Raw genomic sequence first — 18,160 nt, forward strand, 5'->3', positions numbered from 1 at the left:
ATGCCAGGAAACTTCAGGGGCAGGGTCTCTTTGTATTTAGGCCAAGGTTATTCCTTTCCATGCCTCTCATATTTTGGTGGGCCTATGCAAACAATTGCCACTCTAACACCATTTTTACTGTGCTCCTTTGACTCTAATCCTTAAAAAAACCCACTTAAAATTTGAGATTAACTTAAGCTAATATGCATGTACATGGAAATGTAAAAAATACTGGAGTGCATTCCCCTAGGGCCCTTCCACGTGGGCCCTTGGAGACCTCCGGGCCCACCAGGCTGCGTGCCCCTCCCCAGAGTGACTGCAGTACCCTGAAGCCGCACCACCTGGGGCATAAGGGACCCCCACACCTGCGACCCCCCTCCGCACTGGTGCCAAGGGTGAGTGCATTCCCCTAGGGCCCTTCCACGTGGGCGCTTGGAGACCTCCGTGCCCGCCAGGCTGCGTGCCCCTCTCTAGAGTGACTGCAGTGCCCTGAAGCCGCACCACCTGGGGCATAGGGGACCCCCACGCCTGTGACCCACTCCCCCGTGCCAGGGCCCAGGGTGAGTGCATTGCCCTAGGGCCCTTCCACGTGGGCGCTCAGAGACCTCCACATCCGCCAGGCTGCGTGCCCCTCCCCAGAGAGACTGCAGTGCCCTGAAGCCGCTCCACCTGGGGCATAGGGGACCCCCACACCAGCGACCCACCCCACGCCGGTGCCCAGGGTGAGTGCATTTCCCTAGGGTCCTTCCACGTGAGTGCTCGGAGACCTCCGCATATGCCAGCCTGCTGGCACAGAGACCCCATCACCCGCCACACTTTCTGGGCCCCAGAGTTCACCCCACCTGACCCGAGCTTAGACAGAGAAGGGCAGTTCCCTAGTACTTAGCCAGCCAAAGTCACCTGTGCCACTGGGACAGGCTGGGACCAATAGACTGGGTGAGATCAGGCCTGCAACCTGGACCTCTGGGTAACCTAGAGCAACCTACTCCCTGAGCCCCAGAGTGGACCTGAGACCCCACCCCCAAGGGCTGAGTACAGCTACCGGGTGGGCTTGCTGGGGGAATTTCTTCTGTGGAAACTCGGAGGGAGCGGAGCTCCATTGACTCCCAGATAGGGGAGGGAACAGAGAGCTAGGCTCAACAGCGCCCGCAACCAGTGTGGCCAGAAGCAGAACTGTACTGGCTGACATAAATAAAGTGAAGGAAATGACCAGACCCACTGACCTCCAGGTAGTAGATGAGGGGAGAAAGAGCTAGGCTCAACAGTGCCCTCCACCACTGTGGCCAGAAGAGGACCAGCACTAGCTGGCAACAAAAGGGCAAAGCAACGAATCAGGCCACATAAAGAGCACAGGAGGAGCCAAACCTCAGCAAGCTTACCCAAAAGTCCCTCTAGAACCAACCTCAGCAAGGGGACCCATTCCCACACCACAGGGGATCAAAACAGGCAGAACTTAGAAGGCACAGCACTCTAAAGCACACCAATAAATACAAAGAAATATGGGTAAATCAAGGAGAATCTCAATAGCTGGAGATACGGAGACAAACCCTAGCAAGTTTCCAAGTCCACCAAAGCGCACAGATCCATGGGAAGAAGACCTAAAAGCAGCCATGAGGAAGGAAATGCAAGACTTAATAAAAGAAATTAAAGAAACCCTAGCTACTCAGTATAAAAAATCTATGGATGAACGAATCAGCCAAATTAAAGAAATGTTAAAGAACATGAGAGATTCCATACAAAAAGAAGTGAAAGAATTAAAAGACAAAGTGACAAGCCTTACAAGCAGAAACACAGAGTTGGAGAAACACATTAAAGAACTTGAAGGAAAACTGCAAACAAAAAATGATCAAGAAACCAACAAAGAAATAAAAGGCAAAGCACTGTAAGGAAAAGTCCAGTATCTAATGAACAAGGACAAAAGAAACAATCTAAGAATTGTGGGTATACAAGAAGGAGAGGAAATAGGGAAAGGGAAGAACAAGTAGTCAGAGAGATAATAGCAGAGAACTTCCCCACCCTCTGGAAAGAAACTTCAATGCTAATACAGGAAGTAAAAAGAGTCCCTAATAAAATAGACCCTAATAAACCAACACCAAGACATATAGTAATCCAATTGGCAAAAAACAAAGAGAAAGAGGAACTCCTTAAAGCAATAAGGGAGAAAAAACCTCAAGTACAAAGGTAGGGACATAAGAATCAAACCAGATCACTCATTCGAAATAATTCAAGCAAGAAGACAGTGGAATGACATATTTAAATGACTGAATGAAAGAAATTTCCAACCTAGGGTCCAATACCCAGCAAAACTTTCATTCATATGGGAATACAGACTAAAAACATTCTCAAACAAGAATGAACTTGAACTATTTGTGCAAACAAAACCGATCCTAAACGCCCTACTCAGAGACGAATTACACAATCCAACCCCCCGATTGTAACAATAACCACCCTACACAACACAAATGCACAACAGTCCTCTCTTTCAATAATCTCCCTAAATACTAACGGACTAAACTCTCCAATTAAAAGACACATAGTAGAGAACTGGATTAGGAAAAATAAACCAGACTTCTGCTGTCTGCAAGGAACACACCTACAGCTACAGGATAATCACAGGCTTAGAATAAAAGGATGGAAAGTAATTATTCAGGACAATGGTAAACAAAAAAGAGCAGGGACAGCCATTCTTATATCAGACCAAATTGCATTCAACCTCAAGAAAGTGATCAGAGACAAAGATGGTCACTACTTACTGATCAGGGGAACATTAGATCAAGAAACACTAACCCTGGTCAATATCTATGCACCTAATGTAGAGTCAGCAAAATATGTGAGGCAACTGCTTGCAAACCTGGAGAAACACATGAAGGGAAATGTGATGATAGTAGGGGACCTCAATACTCCACTATCACCACTGGACAGATCCACCAAACAGAAAAATAGCAACAAAATAAGAGCTCTAAATGAAAAATTAGAATATTTAGGGCTAATAGACTTATATAGAGCCCTCCATCCCCAGAAAGCAGAATACACATTCTTCTCAAACCCACATGGAACCTTCTCCAGAATAGACCATGTCTTAGGATACAAAGTCAACCTATATAAGACCACAAAGGTAAGGATCATTAGAAGTACCCATTCAGAACACTATGCAACAGAGGTCAAAATTGACGTCAAGAAGAAGCAATGGAGAAAAACTAATACCTGGAGATTAAACAACACACTGCTCAACAACAGCAGGATCAAAGAACAACTCAAGGAAGAAATAGTTTCCTTGAGACAAATTATAATGAAGAGACAACATGTCAAAATTTGTGAGACACAGCAAAAGCAGTAATTAGGGGGAAACTCATAGCAATACAGGCCTATGTCAAGAAACAGGAAAATAACAAAACCAACAGTTTAAAAGATCACCTCCAAGAATTGGAACAACAGCAACAGAGAAATCCAACCACAACCAGAAGGCAAGAAATAATAAAAACCAGAGCAGAAATAAACAACATAGAAACTAAGAAAACAATACAAAAAATTAATGAGACCAGGAGTTGTTTTTTTCGAAAAAATAAACAAGATAGACAAACCGCTGGCAAAACTCACCAAAAAAAAAGAGGGAAAACACCCAAATCAGTAGGATCACAAATGAAAGGGGAGAGATTACAACAGAACCCCCAGAAATACAACATATCATGAGATCATATTATGAACAACTATACTCAGCTAAGCTAGAGAACCCAGTAGAAATCTACAGATTCTTGGAAAAACACCCTCTTCCAAGACTGGACAAGGAAGAATCAGAAAGCCTAAACAGTCCATTCACCTCAGAAGAAATAGAAGATGTAATTAAAAAACTCCCTAAGAAGAAAAGCCCAGGCCCAGATGGATTTACAGGTGAATTCTATCAAACATTCCAAGAAGAATTACTACTACTTTTCCATAGGCTCATCCAAACCATAGAAAAAACAGGAATCCTCCCCAACTCCTTTTATTAGGCTAATATCACACTCATTTCCAAAGAAGGCAAAGACATCACCAAGAAAGAAAACTACAGACCAATCTCACTAATGAACATAGATGCAAAGATACTCAACAAAATCTTAGCAAACCGAATCCAGCACTTCATCAAAAAGATCATACATCATGACCAGGTGGGATTTATACCAGGAATACAAGGTTGATTCAACATACGCAAATCAATCAACATTATACATCACATCAACAACATGAAAGACAAAAACCACATGATCATATCAATCGATGCAGAGAAGGTGTTTGACAAAATCCAACATCCTTTCATGTTAAAGACACTCAGCAAAATAGGCTTAGAAGGAACCTTCCTCAAGATAGTTACAGCTATCTATGAAAAGCCTACAGCCAACATTATACTTAATGGCAAGAAACTAGAAGCATTCCCACTAAGGTCAGGAACTAGACAAGGCTGTCCACTCTCTCCACTCTTATTCAATATAACCTTAGAAGTCCTAGCAATAGCAATCCGACAAGAGAAGGGAATCAAAGGAATTCAAATTGGAAAAGAGGAATACAAGCTATCTCTATTTTCAGACGATATGATGATATACATTGAAAATCCTAAAGAGTCCACAGTAAAACTCCTAGAAACAATTAACCAATACAGCAAAGTGGCTGGATACAAAGACAATACACAAAAGACAGTAGCGTTTCTATGTACAAACAATGAAGTTGAGGAGAGATTAAAAATACAATTCCATTTAAGATAGTATCAAAAAATATCAGGTATCTAGGAATCAACCTTACAAGAAAAGTGAAAGAGCTATACCAGGGAAATTTCAAAACAATTCAGAACGAAATTGAAGATGATCTAAAGAAATGGAAGAACATCCCATGCTCATGGATAGGTAGAACTAACATAATCAAAATGACTATCATACCCAAACTACTATATAGATATAATACAATCCCTATCCAAATCCAGACACCATTCTTTAAAGAAATAGAACAATCAATCATGAAATTCATCTGGAACCACAAAAGATCCAGGATAGCCAAACACATACTGAAAAACAAGAAGCAGGGTGGCATCTCCTTACCTAACTTGAAACTATACTATAAAGCCATAGTAATCAAAACAGCATGGTACTGGAACAGAGACAGGACCTCAAACCAGTGGGTCAGAACAGTATTCCCAGACATAAACCCCCAGATATACAGCCAACTAATATTTGATAAAAGAGACAAGAACCTGAAATGGAACAAAGAAAGCCTATTCAACAAATGGTGTTGGTACAACTGGAAAACCACATGTACGAAAGTGAAAATCGACCCATACCTCAATCCTTATACAAAAGTCAACTCAAAACGGATCAAAGACCTTGAAATCAGACCCGAATCTATAAAGTTTATCGAGAATAAAATAGGCAGACCACTCGAAGACCTATATATCAGAAAGGTCTTTGAGAATGGAGCACCAATGGCAAGAACTTTAGCATCAAACATAAACAAATGGGACTACATCAAACTAAAAAGCTTCTGCATTGCGAAAGAAACACTACTTAAAGCAAGAAGACAGTTTACAGAATGGGAAAAAATCTTTTCACTCGACATATCAGATAAAGGGCTGATATATAGAACATACAAAGCATCAGAAAGCTGAGCCCCCCCAAAATCAAATAAAGCCATAGAAAAAATGGGGAGATGAAATGAATAGACACTTCTCTGAGGAAGACAGAAGGATGGCCAACAAACACATGAAAACATGCTCACCTTCACTCCTCATCAGAGAGATCCAAATCAAGACAATAATGAGATACCACCTTACACCAGTGAGGATGGCTCACATAAAAAATACTAAAAACAATCTTTGTTGGCGGGGATGTGGTATGAAAGGAACTCTCATACACTGCTGGTGTGAATGCCCCCTAGTCCAACACCTATGGAGAACAGTCTGGAGAGTGCTCAAAGAACTCAGAATTGAGCTGCCATTTGACCCAGCAATTGCTCTTCTAGGTATATACTCCCAAGTTGGAAGGACATTCATTCCAAAATACGTGTGCACCCCACTATTTATTGCAGCACTCAGTATAATAGTCAAATCTTGGAACCAATCTCGATGTCCAACAACAGATGAATGGATCATTAAGATGTGGTATCTATACACAATGGAATATTACATGGCAGTCAGAAACGATACAATCACAGACTTTGCAGCAACGTGGATGAACCTAGATCATGTTATGTTAAACGAAGTAAGTCAGAAGACAAAAGATAAACACAGAATGGTAACACTATTCTGAAGCTCCTAGAACATACATCTCAAACACAACTAATACTTAATCAAATAACAGGGTCTAACAGGGTAGAAACTCTAAACACTGTAATATTCAACATATACTTGGGAGCAGTGCCCAAAATACATGAAAAAGGAACAATGCAAACTCTTGACTACACATTATACAACAACAACAACAACAAAAAACAGCAGCACCAGAAACAGCAGCATGGAGAGAACAGATATGTAATCAGCCTTCTAGAACAAAGGCCCACAATAATCCCTTAGAGATCGTATACAGGAACACAGGTAAAGAATGCCACGGGAAATCACTGACTCCAATGGAAACATCCCATAACACTACGTTTTAATGCCTTTATCTTACTATATTTAAAATAACCTCTCAGCTTTTCTGTCCACAGGCGTTCTTGGATACAAAGGGCGGACAAACTAAGATGGCAGCTCGGGATACCACACGAGATACCATACCTAGCTTGCACTACGAGATGGCCCCGAGAAAACTCTTTAACATACACTTTATCTCTAGGTTATACCTTCTTTTAGGAATTGAAGCACGTGACCAGTAGACCACCGAAGCAGTAACTGCGATGTACAGACTTAAACTACAGGCTCTGTTCATCGAACACATTCAAGCAAACTAGCAAACCCTTGCTATTCTCTCCTCTCTTCTTACCACTTTCTTTCTTATTTTTTTCTGTTCTATTCTTTTCTTTACTTTTTTTCTTTTCTCTTTTCCCTTTCTTTCTAATGTATTTTCTCTTTTCTCCCTTCCTACCCCTTCCATATACCTTCCCCTTTTCCCCCTCTGGAAATCCAACTATCCCTCCACCCCTAAATCCCATCAATACCTCCCACCATATTAAAACTCTTCACCCTCAGTCCTTAATCTATTTGGCATCAAGATTGACCTCCTACCCCAACGAACCAGTACCCAGCACCCAAGCGAAGGGACACCCAGTCAAACCCACTCCTCGTCTCCTGCAAGAAAAGGCAGCCAACTCCCCTGTGGACTCATGCTGCACGGCCCTCCCTATCAACTCCCCCTAACATGGACTGTTACTTGAAACCGAACTTAGTCCCAAAAGTAGCCCCAATGCAAGAACTCTTCCAGGACCTCCCTGCCGCAATCCTTTTGCCAATCTGAAGAAGGTCAGGGGGTGTGATGGAAAGGTGCCTGGGAACCCACACACCACAAAAAAAAAAACCCAAAAGACAATGGGAAAAACTGTACTTTCGACATAAGCATAAGACCTGTATTACACCACCTCTTTACCTGCTTTTCCCCAAATGTAAGGTAGTATTTTGCATCACTTTGGTCCTTTAAATACTTCTTTATTTCATTTATTTTTATTTTTTTAAAAAAATGTCTGTCCTACATATACATATGTGAGCACATATATTTTTATTCCTATATTTTTTAATCTTTTTTGGGTATGTGACCTGTTTTTCTTTTCCCCTCTGTCCACCCCCAAATGTACCGACAATATAATGTAGCACCATTTCTCCCTGCAAAGGCACACTAAAAAAGGGGAAAATTTACATATAAAAAAGAGCTCTTATCTACTAGAGATAGGAACTCATAGTTGTTTACAATACAGGGATATCTCCTACCTCGAAAATATGTCATGTGGAATCAACTTAGACCTCAGGTGATTAGATACCATCCGTCCAGCCTTGAACCCTGGATCCCAGACACAAAAACGGCACAGTTTTTCACGACAGCTGCAGGAAACAAACCCCATCCGGGACAGCCATAATACTGCGGGGTCACCAACAAGTGCCAGCTCTAATATGATATCCTGACAACGAGGAAAATGGGAACAACTTGACCTAAGAGCAGGTTATCCTACCTTACCAGCGAACAATAAGACAAAATCAGAAGACTTGTCACTCTTTGGTAGATCCAAAAGCCAAGATCGCGATTTACAGATGACTGGCTGCTAGAAACATGGCCAGATGGTATACATCTTGGGACCAATAAGAAAGCCCTAGTCTAGGGTTTGAACTATGACCTGCAAAATAACCATGATCCCCAGTTCAAAAGGTCTAGCAGAGACAATTGTAACGGAATGTGGCTTCTGGAAGCACAAAGAAAGACGCTATCCTAGGTGCCATCCTACGTACAGTGCAAAGACCAAGACCACCAACCACAGAAGATGGATTAGAATGACACTGAGGGAAAAGAACTTCTATAACCACAAAGACTGACTTCATCATAAGTCCCATCCCTGGATCTGTGCACAGACTGAGATCTCTAGTCACAGAGGTCTGATTGTATCACCCAGGACAGAACAGAAATCTCCCAAACACCACAAAAGCACCACCGGGAGAGTAAATGATCCTGAACAGAGTCTATAGTTAATCCCATGACAATATACTCCAAGGATGGAGAAACCCCATATCTCTTAGGCCAAGTGAATTCCTTTTCGAATAACCCCAATATTTACTGTGCCAGGACAGGAGGGAAAAAAACAAAAAAACAAAAAGCACAAAACATTGTTTATTTTTTATATATTATTTTTTATCTTCATTGATTATTATTATTATTATTTTTATTTACCTACCTATTTTTGGTCGATTTCTCTGTTTGGGTGTGGTTACTGAAGCTGTTGTCCCCAGTTATACCTATTTTTTTCTCTTCTTTTCTTTTATTTCTTTATGTGCTATGCCATGTTTCTTATCTCAAGACCATGGCATTTTGTTTGTTTGTTTGTTTTTGTTTTTGTTTTGAGTTGCTTATCGTTATTGTTGGAGTCCTCACTGGATATTAGACACTTCTTTTTGTACTGGTGGAGTGTTTCATCTTCTTTTTCTCCTTCATCTCTCAAATCGATGATGAGAGCCTCTAGAAGGATTCCGCCCACTTTCGGAATATTAGACTTTTACCCAAGTTTCTTACTTTTCTCTTCTTCAAACAAAACCACGCAAATTGAACCAGCTAGTCCTGCCTCTTAATTATAGGGGGAAATAAGAGAGGCACCAAAACCAAACAGGTGCAAGACTACTATGTAGTAGGATAGGAACATAGGGGACCACATATTCTAGCAGCCCTGGGGGTGAGGGAAGAGGATATGGGAGATAGGACAAAAATGGAGGTGTAGGGAGGACAATTTGGTGATAGGAATCCCCCCTGATTTTATGTAAATATTTACCTAAAATATTGTCAACAATATGTAAGCCACTATGATCAAAATAAAAATTATATTAAAAAATACTATGCATCTAATGTTTAAGGAGTTACGTAACTTTTATGGCTTTAGATTGCCTTGTGTGCTGTTAAGAAATATTATAATGTGTTACAATCTGGGGACTTGAGGGACAAAGTAATTGTACATGGATTCTGTTTTACTTATCTTAATGTTCTTTGGCTGAAAGTTCAAAGTTAAGATATCAGCAAGGGGACTTCTGAGAATTATGTTATGGCTGATTGTCCTTCCACTGCAACTTTACCTTGTTCTCTTTCTTTGCATCTTTGTTCTCATAATTAAAAATAAAAAAATTAATAAAAAAAGACGTGAAGGACCTATACAAATAAAACTATAAAGCCCTGCTCCAAGAAATAAGAGAGGATACACAGAAATGGAAACACATACCCTGCTCATGGATTGGCAGAATTAACATCATTAAAATGGAAATACTCCCCAAAGCATTATACAGATTTAATGTGATCCCCTTAAAAATACCCATGACATTCTTCAAAGAAGTGGATCAAACACTTATGAAGTTCATCTGGAACAAAAAACACCCTAGAATAGCTAAAGCACTCCTAGGGAAAAGGAAAGTGGGAGGCATTACTTTCCCCAACTTTAAACTGTACTACAAAGCAATAGTTATCAAAACAGCATGGTATTGGAATAAAGACAGACCCTCAGATCAGTGGAATAGGCTTGAGTTCTCAGAGAATGTTCCCCAGATATACAATTACCTAATTTTTGACAAAGGAGCAAGAAATCCTAAGTGGAGCAGGGAAAATCTCTTCAACAAGTGGTGCTGGCAGAACTGGTTAGCCACTTGCAAAAAAGCGAACATAGACCCCCAGTTAACATCATGTACGAAGGTAAAATCCAAATGGATTAAAGACCTTGATATCAGACCGGATACCATAAGGTATATAGAACAACACATCGGTAAAACACTCCATGACATTGAGACTAAAGGCATCTTCAAAGAGGAAACTGCAGTTTCCAAACAATTGGAAGCAGAGATTAACAGATGGGAATACATTAAACGGAGAAGCTTCTGCACCTCAAAAGAAATAGTGCCCAGAATACAAGAGTCACCCACTGAGTGGGAGAAACTATTCACCCAACACCCTTCAGATAAGGGGCTAATATCCAAAATATACAGGGCACTGACAGAACTTTACAAGAAAAAAACATCTAATCCCATCGAAAAATGGGGAGAAGAAATGAACAGACACTTTGATAAAAAAGAAATAGAAATGGTCAAAAGGCACATGAAAAAATGCTCCTCGTCACTAATCATTAGGGAGATGCAAATCAAAACAACGATGAGATACCACCTCACACCGCAGAAATTGGTGCAAATCACAAAGAATGAGAACAATCAGTGCTGGCGGGGATGTGGAGAGAAAGGAACTCTTATCCACTGCTGGTGGGAATGCCGCCTAGTACAGCTTCTATGAAAAGCGATATGGAGATTCCTTCAAAATTTGGAAATTGAGCTCCCATTCGACCCAGCTATTCCACTCCTAGGGATATACCCTAAGAACACAGGAATACAATACAAAAACCCCTTCCTCACACCTATATTTATTGCAGCACTATTCACAATAGCCAGGCTCTGGAAACAACGAAGATGTATATGTGGTACACATACACAATAAAATATTATGCAGCCGTCAGGATAGATGAAGTCATGAAATTTTTCTATACATGAATGTACATGGAATCTATCATGCTCAGTGAAATAAGTCAGAGGGGGAGAGAGACGCAAAATAGTGTCACTCATCTATGGGTTTTAAGAAAAAATAAAAGTCATTTTTGTAACAATCCTCAGAGAATGAGAGTAGGGCTGGAACACCAGCTCACTCCATGGAGCTCACCACAAAGAGTGGTGAGTACAGCTACAGAAATAATTACACAGAGAACTACCATAATCAAGTGAATGAATGAGGGAACTGGAAAGCCTGTCTGAAGTACAGGTGGGGGTGGGGTGGGATGGAGGGAGATTGGGACATTGGTGGTGGGAATGTTGCACTGGTGAAGGGGGTGTTCTTTACATGACTGAAACCTAATCACAATCATTTATGTAATCAAGATGTTCAAATAAAGAAGAAAAAAATAAAATAAAAAATAAAAATAAATAAATAGAAAAAAGATGGAAGAATATTCATACCAAAGTACATTTGCACTCCATTATTTATTGCAGCACTCAGCACAATAGCCAAGATCTGGAACCAACCTCGATGCCCAATTACAGATGATTGGATCATGAAGATATGGTATCTATATACAATGAAATAATACATAGCAGTTAGAAATGACACAATTATGGATTCTGCAGAGCATGGATGGATCTACAAAACTTTATGTTAAACTAAGTATGCCAGATGAAGAAGGATAAATACAGAATGATAGCACTTATCTTAGGCACTTATATTATACACCATATTACAATGGCCTAATAGGGTAGAAACTCCAAGCACTGTAGTTGTCAGCATTTACTGGGGAGAAGTGTTCAAAACAAGTGGAAGAAGAATAACACAAAGCCTTGACTACCCATTATACCATAGAGAAACCAACTACAATGGAAACAACTGTTTAGAGTGAACAGGTCTGTAATCAGCATCTTACTACAAAGGCCTATAATAATGACTTAGGGAGCTTATACACAGATACAGGTGAAGAATATGATTGAAAGCCAGTGACTCCAGCAGCAGCTATTCCTAATGATATGCTTTAGTGTGTTAATCTTACTAGATATAAAATAACCTCTCAGCTTCTCTGTCCACAGGGATTTTGGGATACAAAGGGCGAACATCATTCTGGGGCTGCCAGATCGCACTGTCCTGCCGTGCCTTTGTTCACTCTGAGGACTTCAGGGGAAACTCCTATCTGTCTGCCTGAAACTGTGCTTCTGAATCCCCGAAGGTTTCCTCAGGGGCCTAGGGAGCGCACCCCAAAAAAACTGCCTTTTGAAGCTGGTGAGTGCCTACATTCTGGGGCTGCGGGATCACTCTGCCCTGCTGTGCCTTTGTTCACTCTGAGAACTTCAGGAAACTCCTATCTCTGTCTGCCTGAAACTGTGCTTCTGAATTCCTGAAGGTTTCCTCAGGGGCCTAGGGAGCACAACCCCCAAAAACTGCATTTTGAAGCTTGTGAGTGCCTATATTCTGGGGCTGTAAGATGGCTCTGCCCTGCTGTGCCTTTGTTCACTCTGAGGACTGTCAACTAGAGGCAGCAGAAGAGCTCAGCTGCTTCACTTCGCTTTGCAGCCACACACTCTTTCTAATTAATGAACCCACCACAACGCGCAGGAAAAACCACAATACAAGCGTGACAATGGGGAAACCTCGCAGGCAAACACCATCCATAGAGAATGAAGACAAAAGCTCGGTTGACCTAAGAAATTCCAACCACCTGATTAACCTTTCAGATAAGGAATTTAGAATAGAAATATGGAGTATGTTCGTAGAACTCAAAAAGAGCATAGATCGATCTGAAGAGAACACAAAGACATAAATCAGAAAACTCCAAACTGAAATAACAGATCTGAAAAATACGGTTGCTCAACTGAAAACCACAATGAATAGCCTCGCCAACAGGATATCAGCAGCTGAGGAGAGAATCAGAGTACTGGAAGATGAGATGCAGAAAAGCTCAGCACAACAGAAGAAATTGGAAAAAAAACCTTAAGACAAACAAACAGGCAATGGAAAAAGTACTCAAGGCATGTGAACAGATGAAAATAGAAGTCTGATAAACTCAACAGAAACAGCATAAGAATAATTGGAGTCTCAGAAACCCAGGAAGGAAATCTCCAGGAAGAATCAACTGTCAAAGACATCATCAAAGAGATACTCCCAGAGTCAAAGACTGCATGCAATCAAATCCTGCATGCCCGAAGAGTTCCAGCTAAAAGAGACCCAAAGAAAAACACCCCAAGACATATCCTCGTTACAATGACAAATCCCATAGATAGGGATAGAATACTGAAAGCAGCAATATCAAAAAGGGAAATTACATTCAAAGGAGCATCCCTAAGACTTACAGCAGACATGTAACAAGAAACTCTCAAGGCCAGAAGACAGTGGTGGGATATTGTGACAAGACTGAATAAAATGAATGCCTCACCAAGAATACTGCACCCAGCCCGACACATGTTCAGGTTTGGAGGAAGAATACACAGCTTCATGGATAAACAACATCTCAGAAACTTCACAGATGATAAACCAGCCTTAAAGGAAAAACTGACAGGTATACTCTAAGACAAGACAGACCAATAAACACAGCAAACTTATCTACAAAGATGACATTAAAACCTATGACAATCATCTCCCTCAATGCCAATGGACTAAATTCACAAATTAAAAGACATAGAGTGGCAAAATGGGTCAAAAAGATGAATCCAACCTTCTGCTGCCTACAAGAAACACATATGAATAGTCAGAACAAACATAGACTCAAAATCAAAGGTTGGAAGAAAATTATCCAAGCAAACAACACCCTCAAAAAAGCTGGGGTGGCCATATTAATATCTGATGACACCAACTTTATACTCAGAAAAGTGGTAAGGGACAAAGATGGACACTATGTACTAATCAAGGGATATGTGCAACAGAAAGAAATCAGATTATTAAACATATATGCACCCAATGAGAGACCAGCAAATTATCTAATACAATTACTGACAAATCTGAAAGAAGAAATCAATAATAACACAATCATTGTGGGAGACTTCAACATGGCCCTATCAACACTTGATAGGTCAACCAGACTGAAACCCAACAAAAACATACTAGCCCTGAAAAGAGTTATGGAAGAAAGAGGACTAGTAGATATATACAGGAACACCATCCCAAAAAACCTGGATACACATTCTTTTCTAATGTACATGGGTCATTCTCCAGAATAGACTACATGCCGACACATAAAACATATCTCCATAAAATCAAGAGGATAGAAATCTTGCAGGCTACCTTTGCTGACCACAAGGATCTGAAATTAGATGTGAACTACAAAGCCACACAGAAGAAAAACTTTAACAATTGGAAATTAAACACCCTGCTACTGAAAAACCAGTGGGTCCGAGATGAAATCATAAAGGAAATCAAAACTTTCCTGGAAACAAATGATAATGAAGACACAAACTGCCAGAATCTATGGGAAACAGCAAAAGCAGTCCTGAGAGGAAAATTTATAGCTCTACAAGCACACATCAGGAAGGAAGGAGCATACCTGAATAACTTAATGGTGCAGCTTAAAAAATTAAAAAAATGACCAACAAAAGGAACCAAAAATAGGAAGACAGAAGGAAATAACAAAGCTGAAAGCAGAACTCAATGAAGTGGAAAACCAAAAAGCAATCCGAAAGATCAACGAAAGCAGAAGCTGGTTATTTGAAAAAATAAAGAAGATTGATAGAGCATTGGCAAAACTCACAAAGAAAGAGAGAGACAGAAATCTGATAACCCGTATTAGAAATGAAAAGCGGGAGATCACGACAGAAATTCCAGAGATACAAAGGGTAATCAGAGACTACTTTGAGAAACTTTATGCCACAAAACATGAGAACCTATAAGAAATGGAAAAATTCTTGGACACTTATAACCTTCCACATTTAAGTAAGGAGGATGTAGCATATCTAAACACCCCCATCACTACTGAGAAAATTGAAACTGTAATCAAACATCTGCCCAAAAAGAAAAGCCCAGGCCCAGATGGTTTTCCTAATGAAGTTTTTCAAATCTTTCAAGAGGAGCTACTACCAATCCTAGCCAAGCTCTTCCATGAAATTGAAAAAACGGGAACACTCCCAAACAGCTTTTATGAAGCCAACATTACCTTAATACCAAAAGCAGACAGAGACGCTGCCAAAAAAGAAAATTACAGACCAATATCCCTGATGAATGCTGATGCAAAGATCTTCAACAAAATCCTGGCAAATAGGATCCAATGCATCATCAAGAAGATCATACACTACGACCAAGTAGGTTTCATCCCAGGAATGCAAGGATGGTTTAACATCCGTAAATCTATTAACATCATACACAACATCAACAACAAGAAAAATAAAAATCACATGATCATATAAATAGATGCAGAGAAAGCATTAGATAAGGTCCAACACCCATTCTTGATCAAAACTCTCAGCAAGATGGGAATGGAAGGAACCTTTCTCAATCTAGTTGAAGCCATCTACCACAAGCCAATGGCAAATATTATCCTCAATGGAGAAAAACTAAAAGCCTTTCCTCTAAATTCTGGTACAAGACAAGGCTGTTCGCTCTCACCACTCCTCTTCAACATAGTACTGGAAGTTCTTGCTATAGCGATCAGGCAAGAAAAAGATATCAAGGGAATCCAGATAGGAAAGGAAGAAGTCAAGCTCTTATTATTTGCAGATGACATGATACTCTACTTAGAAAACCCTAAAGACTCTACCAAAAAGCTTCTAGAAACAATAGATTCATATAGCAATGCGGCAGGCTACAAAATCAACCTACAGAAATCAATGGCCTTTTTATACACCAATAATAATAGGGAAGAGATGGAAGTCAGGAAAGCAATCCCATTCACAATAGTGCCACACAAACTCAAATATCTTGGAGTCAACTTGATCAAAGACGTGAAGGACCTATACAAAGAAAACTATAAAGCCCTGCTCCAAGAAATAAGAGAGGACACACGGAAATGGAAACACCCTGCTCATGGTTTGGCAGGATTAAGATCATTTAAATGACAATACTCCCCAAAGCATTGTACAGATTTAATGTGATCCCCTTAAAAATACCCATGACATTCTTCAAATAAGTGGATCAAACACTTATGAAGTTCATCTGGAACAATAAACACCCTCGAATAGCTAAAGCACTCCTAGGGAAAAGGAAAATGGGAGGCATAACTTTCCCCAATTTTAAACTGTACTACAAAGCAATAGTTATCAAAACAGCATGATATTGGAATAAAAACAGACCCTCAGATCAGTGGAATAGGCTTGAGTTCTCAGAGAATATTCCTCAGGCATACAATTACCTAATTTTTGACAATGGAGCAAGAAATCCTAAGTGGAGCAGGGAATATCTCCTCAACAAGTGGTGCTGGCAGAAGTGGTTAGCCACTTGCAAAAAAGCGAACATAGACCCCCAGTTAACATCATGTACGAAGGTAAAATCCAAATGGATTAAAGACCTTGATATCAGACCGGATACCATAAGGTATATAGAACAACACATCGGTAAAACACTCCATGACATTGAGACTAAAGGTATCTTGAAGGAAGAAACTGCACTTTTCAAACATGTGGAAGCAGAGATTAACAGATGGGAATACATTAAACTGAGAAACTTCTGCACCTCAAAAGAAATAGTGCCCAGAATACAAGTGTCACCCACTGAGTGGAAGAAACTATTCACCCAACATCCTTCAGATAAGGGGCTAATATCCAAAATATACAGGGCACTGACAGAACTTTACAAGAAAAAATCATCTAATCCCATCGAAAAATGGGGAGAAGAAATGAACAGACACTTTGATATAAAAGAAATACAAATGGCCAAAAGACACATGAAAAAAATGCTCCTTGTCACTAATCATCAGGGAGATGCAAATCAAAACAATGATGAGATACCACCTCACACCACAGAAATTGGTGCACATCACAAAAAATGAGAACAATCAGTGCTGGCGGGGATGTGGAGAGAAAGGAACTCTTATCCACTGCTGGTGGGAATGTCTTCTAGTACAGCCTCTATGGAAAGCGATATGGAGGTTCCTTCAAAATCTGGAAATTGAGCTCCCATTCGACCCAGCTATTCCACTCCTAGGGATATACCCTAGGAACACAAGAATACAATACAAAAACCCCTTCCTCACACCTATATTTATTGCAGCACTATTCACAATAGCCAGGCTTTGGAAACAACGAAGATGCCCTTCAACAGACGAATAGCTAAAGAAACTGTGGTACCATACACAATGGAATAGTATGCAGCCGTCAGGAGAGATGAAGTCATGAAATTTTTCTATACATGGATGTACATGAAATCTATCATGCTCAGTGAAATAAGTCAGAAGGAGAGAGAGAGACGCAGAATAGTCTCACTCATCTATGGGTTTTAAGAAAAATAAAAGTCATTTTTGTAAGAATCCTCAGAGACAATGAGAGGAGGGCTGCAACACCAGCTCACTCCATGAAGCTCACCATAAAGAGTGGTGAGTGCAATTATAGAAATAACTACACTGTGAACTACCATAATCAATTGAATGAATGAGGGAACTGGAAAGCCTGTTTGGAGTACAGGTGGGGGTGGGGTGAGATGGAGGAAGATTTGGGACATTGGTGGCAGGAATGTTGCACTGGTGAAGGGGGGTGTTCTTTACATGACTGAAACCTAATCACAATCATTTATGTTATCAAGATATTCAAATAAAGAGAAAAAATTTAAAAAAATATAAAAAAACCCACAAAAAACAAACAAAAAACCAACAAAGTGCGAACACCCTAATTTTGACACCTCAGTGTTCAGTCATACCTGATACCATATTCTGTTTGCTTTGTGAAAATGTCTTGATAAAACACTCCAATATACCCTTTTTTTCTCTGGTTTATGTCCTCTATTAGGATCTGAAGCATATGGTCATTCAGATCACTGAAACAGTCAACTGCGAACTACAGAATTATATTACAGGACAGGACCTACTCATCAAACAGGTTTGAGAAAATTAACATCTC

The sequence above is a fragment of the Suncus etruscus genome, chromosome X (genome assembly GCF_024139225.1).
Source record: "Suncus etruscus isolate mSunEtr1 chromosome X, mSunEtr1.pri.cur, whole genome shotgun sequence".
Lineage (NCBI taxonomy): Eukaryota > Metazoa > Chordata > Mammalia > Eulipotyphla > Soricidae > Suncus > Suncus etruscus.